The sequence below is a fragment of the Acinonyx jubatus genome, chromosome E3 (assembly GCF_027475565.1).
Source record: "Acinonyx jubatus isolate Ajub_Pintada_27869175 chromosome E3, VMU_Ajub_asm_v1.0, whole genome shotgun sequence".
NCBI lineage: Eukaryota > Metazoa > Chordata > Mammalia > Carnivora > Felidae > Acinonyx > Acinonyx jubatus.
The window spans coordinates 29434615-29442620 of record NC_069398.1 but is presented as its reverse complement, the minus strand read 5'-3'; positions in this window follow the sequence as shown (position 1 = coordinate 29442620).

Below are 8006 nucleotides of genomic sequence, written 5' to 3'. Positions count from 1 at the left end.
AAAAAAATTTTTAATGTATATAAAATCAGAAAATAAAAAATAAATGTCTTCTCTTTCTATATCCAAAAATAAGAAAAGAAACAAATATATGGACCAGAGAACAGTATGAAATCTGGATGAAATTACATCCAGTTTCCCCTAGAAGTCAAACTATGAAGTGCTTTATAATCCATACACTAACCAGGTGAAGAGCCTTGTAGTGGTCCTTTAAGGCTTCATTGGTGCAGTTGGACAGGGCTTGGTGTAATGGCTCCATTCTCCAATAGGTGGTGCTGCTTACCTTACTGGAGTGGATCCGTGTGGTATGCGTGGTCACGTGTGCACATGAATGGGAAAGCTGAAAATGGCATCACTCAGCTTCCCAGTCTCCGGCTCCAGAACTCTGTGCTCTCACCTACTGGCAATCAAGCACCCCTCCTTTTTCCGTGCCTTCCACCCACTCCTAGCTTCCTCACTGTTTGCATCCTAGCCATTAACCTGCCAGGCAGCACCTCCCTTCTGAATTTTATCTCAGATGGGGCTGTGTTTCCAAACCCCTCACTTCTGAGGGCCCTGTGGCTGGAACATGCTCTTGGCCTTCTGGGGCACAGTCTCACAGACCAATGGCTGGGTGCCAACTTACCCCAGGAATGTTCCTGAGATCGTGCTGCTGCAGAGGTTCAGAAGTTGTGGCTGGGTGTCAGCTTGCTCCAGAATAAGTTCGTGTGATCGTCTAGCAGTAGCGGTTCAGGTAAATCACAACACACAACCAGCACCAGGTTTCACCGCACCCTGGCGTCTTTGTTCCAATACCAGCAATCATGTTCTATAGGGTCCGCTGGGACCTTTGCCTGTGGGAAGGCCATATGGCCTCTACCACATGCCCTGATAACAGGGGAACTGCTTCTCCCGTGTGGCCCATGGACCTCTTGGATCTTGCTGCCTGCTCCTGGAGATTTGCCCTTCCCACCAGAGCACTACCAGGTAATGAGCTGTGAAATTTCCGACGCTGCTCTCCCCTGTTTATAGAGTCCTAATGGTATTGAAACCCTCTCCTTTCTCCGTTCTCCCTTTCTTATTAAAGTCACTTGTGGGTGTTTCCACTCTCTCTTTCTCTCCAGCTACTTTCAGGGAGAGTGTTTTTTCTGTACTCTCCCCCCTTTCTCTGTCCTCTCTACACAAATACAGCTCCCTACCCTCTGCAGCTTCTCTCTCCCCCAGTTCACCTCTCTGCACCCTGTACCTGTCAAGTTTGTGTCTCAAGTTATGCAGTCTGTTGTGCTAACCCTCAGATCAATTTTCTACGTGTTCAAAATGTTCTGATGCTGATCTAGCTGCACTTCAGGGATGAGAGAAGAGAGAACTTCCATGCTGCTCTGCCATCTTGGCCCATCCTCCTCTAGGACTCTTGTTTAAATTTTTTTTAATGTTTATTTATTTTTGAGAGAGAGGCAGAGCACAAATAGGAAGGGGCAGAGAGAGAGGAAGCCACAGAATCCAAAGCAGCCTCCAGGCTCTGAGCTGTCAGCACAGAGCCCAAAGTGGGGCTCGAACCCACAAACCTTGAGATCGTGACCTGAGCTGAAGTCGGATGCCCAACCAACTGAGCCACCCAGGTGCCCTTCTAACACTCTTATTTAAAAACAAGGAGGGGGCACCTTAGTGGCTCAGTCAATTGAGCATCTGACTTTGGCTTGGGTCATGATATTGCAGTTCATGAGTTTGAGCCCCACATCAGGCTCACTGACGTCAGTGCAGAGCCCACTTTGAATCTTCTGCCCCCTCTCTCTCTGCCCCTCCCCCATTCGTGCTCTCTCTCTCTCTCTCTCTCTCTCTCTCTCAAAAATAAACATTTTTAATAAAATAAAAAATAATAATAATAAAAACAAGAACAAGACAAAAATGATCATTTTGCCACAATTTGGTAAGGTCAATCTCCAAATAAGTATATGAAATAGTTTTTCAATGCATAAGTAATAACCATATTAAATATATAGCATTAAAAATATTCTAATAACATAACAACACATTTAAAATATTTATTAATAACCCATAAGAAGTGTGCAAGTCTAATATAAAGAAAAATTCTGATTTAATTATGAATATAAAATAGTTTTTGAATAAACAACAATAGTTTTTGAATACATTATTTACTGATAAGAAAACTCAGAAATGGAAAGATACCAAAACTAACTAAGTTAATTTGTAAGTTGAATACATTTCACATTGAAATTTCATTGAGGGGCTCCTGGGTGGCTCAGTCAGTTAAGCATCCAACTTTGTCTCAGGTCATGATCTCACAGTTCTTGGGTTCAAGCCCCATGTTGGGCTCTGTGCTGACAGCTCAGAGCCTGGAGTCTATTCACATTCCATGTCTCCCTCTCTCTCTCTGCCCTCCCCTGCTTATGTGCTCTCTCTCTCTCTCTTTCTCTCTCTGTAATAAATAAATAAACATTAAAAAAAAGAAACTTCATTGAAAATGAAGACCTTTACATAATATAAGGTTGACATACAGAATAATTTAGAGAAAATATTGAAAGATAATTTTAACAGATGGGAGACTTTTATTGCCAGATATTAAAATGTATTTTTAAACTTTAACAATAAAGAAATGAGATACTACACAAAAATACACATTTATATATGGAACAGAACATATAGTTGAGAATTATGTCTAATAACAAATCAATAGGCAAAATGACTAATAATATCAAACATTTGTATCATATTTATTAGGTGCTAGGCACAGTTCCAAATGCTTTCATACTCATTCTTTTTTTCATTAAAAAAAAAAACCCTACGGGGGTTAGTGTTATCATCATTACCATTACTTAGAGTTTACTGTGAGTATAAGTTTTTAAAAGTTAAACCCATGACTCAAAAATATAGAGTAAACACATCAAAGATTTTATTCAGCTAATTAATTAATGTGGGATCAATGAGAGAAAACGACTTCCAAGAGCTTTTGTAAACAGGTTTATATAATTAATCAGTAAAAGCATTTTTGACAACACAACATCAATGAAAGAATGTTAGAATAAGATTTCTAAGTCAGATAGAAAAATGGATAGAAAAATGTCCTACAGGACAATAAAACCATAATCTTTGGGTTTGTCTTTCTCCCAGACAGACATCAGGCTAACAGGTAACTTCACAGTGAGTTCAAATCAATAGTAACTCGCAAAGTCAAGCAGATACATCCTGTTAGATAAATAAATAAGCCATGTGTTGTCTTGTTAAACAATACTGCAATATGTCATTTAATGGGCATTCAGCCATCCCTTTAGGTTATTTCCACGTTTTGAATCATTTTTTATTAACAAAATTAATTAGTAAGATCAAACTCCTAGTAAATAGACAAGCCTGAATTTGAATATTGTTCTAAATCCAAATCTGGTTCTCTTCTAAATAAGCCACACTGCCATTGAACATCTCCAGCCTAGGGATATAAGCAGGCAAGTAAAGAAAAAGTGTAATAGAGTGTAAAAAGTAATTATAGAAATATAAATAGGATGTTTTGGGGAAATATGTAGTATATAATCCTTAAATGGGCAAGGCATGCTTCTCAGGTGAAATAATTCAAACTCTGTTAGAGACAGGTGTTTATAATTAGTCAGTCAGGTATAGAAGGGAGGAAATGGTGTCCCAAGAAGAAGAGAAAGTATGTGTTATACACCCAGGTATGAGGATAATGGAGCATTTTGAGATTTAAAGATAGATTTCTTTGAAGATTTTGGTATAATGTTGAAAGAAACAGACTCTTAACTATAGAGAGCAAACTGATGGTTACCAGAGGGAAGGGAGTGGGAGAATGGGTAAAATAGGTGATGGGGATTAAGGAGTGCATTTGTTGTGATGAGCACTGAATAATGTACAGAAGTGTTGAATCATTGTATTGTAAACCTGAAAGTAATATAACACTGTATGTTAACTACACTGGAATCAAAATTTTAAAAACTTAATAAAAAATAAAGATATCAAAGGGCTACCCACCCCCAAAATGCAGAAGCTCCAGGCAGGTTTACATGGGAATTCTATCAAGCCTCCAGGAAACAGGTAAGTTTCACTCAATTTGAACTCTACCGCAAAATTAAAGAGAAAGAAAGGTTCAGGAATTTTGTTGTTTTTATTTATTATAATTCAATATAAAATTGATGCCAGGGTACCTGGCTGGCTCAGTCTGAAGAGCATGTGACTCTTGATCTTGGAGTCGTGAGTTCGAACTCCATGTTAGGTGTAGAAAGTACTAATAAAAAATAAACTTCATTTTTAAAAACCCTCCATTTTCTAAATAAATAAGTAAATGATAAAACCGATGCCAATATTTGAACTACTTTGAACTCACTTCTTCCTGACTCTAAGTTAAATGTTCTTTCAAGTTCTTGCGTTTGAAAACATTGAAAAACTCCCAGTTGACTGTGGTGTGCTGTTTCTTTAATATACTTGATGATATTTTCTAATATTTAAAATTAACTTATTAGCATTTTATAAGTGAGGTTGGCCTGCAGTTTTCTTTTTAATGATAAATTTATGATATTAAATCTTGAGAAATTCCTCTTCAGAAAAAAATACAGAGACTTCTATAAGTCCTATAATCCTAAGAATCACAGCTTTGTCAGAGAAAAGGCTGTAGTGAATATTAAAATTCGCAAAAGATGTGTAATGAAAAATCCCAGGCTTTGGAGTCGGACAGTCCTGAGTAGGGCCAGGACTAGGGCAAGGTGAGGTGCCTGGGGTACAAAATTTAAGTAGGCACTCATTCTCCAGGTCCTGCAAGGGCACAAGTGGCACCTGAACATGAGTACTTCCTTAAATATTGCCCCTCTGGCGTCTCATTTGCTTTACCCTGGTCAGACCCCCTGGATCTTAGCCCTGCCTTCACTACCTCCACGATCTTAGGTGAGTTACTTGAGCTCTTCAAGCCTCAATTATTTTGTTCTGCAAAATGGGTTTGATACTATCTACCTACCTCACAATACTGTGTGAGAATTAAGTGAGATATATGATATATCAAGCAGACTGCCTGGAATATTACAGGTGCACGTCCAATTTAGTTTCTTTATCCTGTCCACCTTTCCATCTCAAAAATGGTGTTACAGGGGAAGCAGGTAGAACCCAAATAACAATGAACCTGTTATGCATTGTTAGGAGTTTAGACTCTCTCTAGAACAGTGGTTCTCAAACCTATAGCAACAGCATCAGCATCACTTTGGGATTTACTATTAGAACTGTAAATTCCGAGTTTCTGAATCAGAAACTCCTGTGGTAGGATCCAGCAAACTGCTTTAACAAGCCCTCCAGATGATTCTAATACTCATTAATGTTTGAGAGTTGCTGCTCCAGCTGAACATGGGAATGATTGTGGGATTTTTAAGCAAGAAAGTAATATGAAAGAAACATCAGTAGGTGTTGTTTGAATGGATGAGAGATGAGAAATAGTTAAGACAAGATAGGAAGACTCATCAGGGAGTTGTTTTGTTAAAATAGAAACTATTCAAATTAGTGGAAGTGATAATGGGAGGTAGGTTTTCAATTACTTGGATAGCAGAAATAATGTAAATTTGAAGCTTCATAAGTGAGAGTTTTTGTCTTGTCATCTCTATATCTACAGAACTTGGGATATTAACTGTGTCACTGTAGGTTATCAATAAATGCGTTTCTGAGTGACTGAATCCAGGATATGTCCTACTCTACCTATATTTAAGTGATATAGTTGGGTGTGATTTTTCTTTGTAAGAAAAAACTTGTTTCCTTACATATGGGAGATGAATAAAAGAGGAGATTTAGGGCTGCTTGGTCCTTGATATACCAAGAAAAAATAGACATCGTTAACCTGTAGTTTTTCTTTCTGAAACATTCCTTTATTTGGTGTATAATTATAACATTTTGGCCAAATACGAATATGTGGGAAGCTCATGAGATTCACTGAATCCAAGATTATGGCACGTTGTTTTTATTGGCAGATATGAAGCAATATATAGTGTCCAAACAATCAATACCCAAATAGTGGTCGAGATCATTGCCTCTCAGAGATTGTGACTTTCTTGTGCTATGAAGATCTTATGGGGATGATACTTGCCTGTTCAGCGCTTTGTCTGTCTGTCCTTACAGCTGTGGTTCTTGGGATTTTTATGAAATATAGAGAAACTCTCATAGTCAAAGCTAATAACTGAGCTCTTAGCTACATCCTTTTCATCTCCCTCATCTTGTGCTTCTCTGCTCCTTACTCTTCATTGGCCATCCCAACACTGCCAGCTGCATCCTCCAACAGATGACATTTGGAGTCATATTCACTGTGGCTATTTCCACCATTTTGGTAAACCATCACTGTAGTTCTGGCTTTCAAGATCACAACACCAGGGAGAAATGTGAAGCAGTAGTTACTATATGGGGCACCTGATTCTATCATCCCCATCTGCTTGGTGATTCAAGTGACTTTCTGTGTAGTCTGGTTGGGAACCTCTCCCCCTTTCGTTGACCTAGGTGCACATTCGAAGCCTACCTTCCTTATTGTGTGCACTAGGGCTCTATCATTATGTTCTACTTTTCCTTAGGTTATTTGGGTTCCTTGGCCCTTGCAAGCTTCACCTTGGTTTTCCTGGCCAGGAGGCTGCCTGACACTTTCAATGAAGCCAACTTCCTGACATTCAGCATGTTGGTGTTCTGTAGTGTCTGGATCACATTCCGCCCTGTGTATAATAGCACCAAAGGGAAGGTGATGGCAGCCGTGGAGATCTTTTCTATCTTGGCTCCCATTGCTGGGTTACTAGGATGCATCTTTGCCCCAAAATGCCATAATATTCTTCTAAAGCTAGATAGGAATACCTTGCCAGAATTAAGGGGTAAAAACAAACTCTAGGGGAACACAAATTTTCTAAGGCTCTACTTCATGGATTTCATAAAACATTTAGAAAGGTCAAAAATTAAGCAATACTATAGAGTCCTCTCCCCACACCTTGCCATGGATACATAAATGTTCTAACATCATTTTCCCCTGATTTGAGACACTGTGGTTGTTATAAACTAAATTTCTGTATATAAATCTGTGTGTTTTGGGTTCACTATTCTTTCACTGATTATTTCCCTGAATGAATACCACACTAATTTCTGGATTTCGTAGCATGTTCTGACAGCTGATAGCACCTGCTCTTCATTGTTGCTCTTTTTTAGTTATTTTGTGCTTATTCTTGCAGATTTTTTCTTTGACCTAACTTTTTGAATTGTCTTGCCAAATTTCACAATGCATACTAAGAAATTTAGATTATAATAATTTTTAATTTAAAGATTACTTTGTAAAGAACTGACCCCTTTGCAATAAAGTTTCCCATGTAGGAATGTGCTTTATCTCCATTTTCATTTTCATTTTATTTATTAATGTTTTGTTATATTTTTTGACTTGTTCTTTGAGCTAAGTAATGTATTGTTTTTTGTTCATTTCTTGAGCTTACTTGTTGGTTCCAATTAATTGTAAGTTGATTCTCTTGGATGTCTGTGGTATGAAAATTAATATAATAAAATGTTTCTGCTATTTTATTATTTCTTATTATATTGGCAAGATTATATAATGCTTAATAGTAGTAGCAATTATGGGCTTTGTATTGTTCTTGGCTTTAGTGGGAATGTTTCTGATATTTTTTAGATTAAAATTTACATTGTGGTAGGTTTTAGGATCATACTTTTTAAAATCCAAATAAATATTTCATTAATGATGAAAGTGCTCTGTATTCAACCTAACCTAATTTTTTACATAATTTTTAAAAATTATGTGGAAATGCACATAACAGAATTTACTACCTTAACCATTTTTATTTATTTTTTTTTCAACGTTTATTTATTTTTGGGACAGAGAGAGACAGAGCATGAATGGGGGAGGAGCAGAGAGAGAGGGAGACACAGAATCGGAAACAGGCTCCAGGCTCTGAGCCATCAGCCCAGAGCCCGACGCGGGGCTCGAACTCACGGATCCCGCGAGATCGTGACCTGGCTGAAGTTGGACGCTTAACCAACTGCGCCACCCAGGCGCCCCT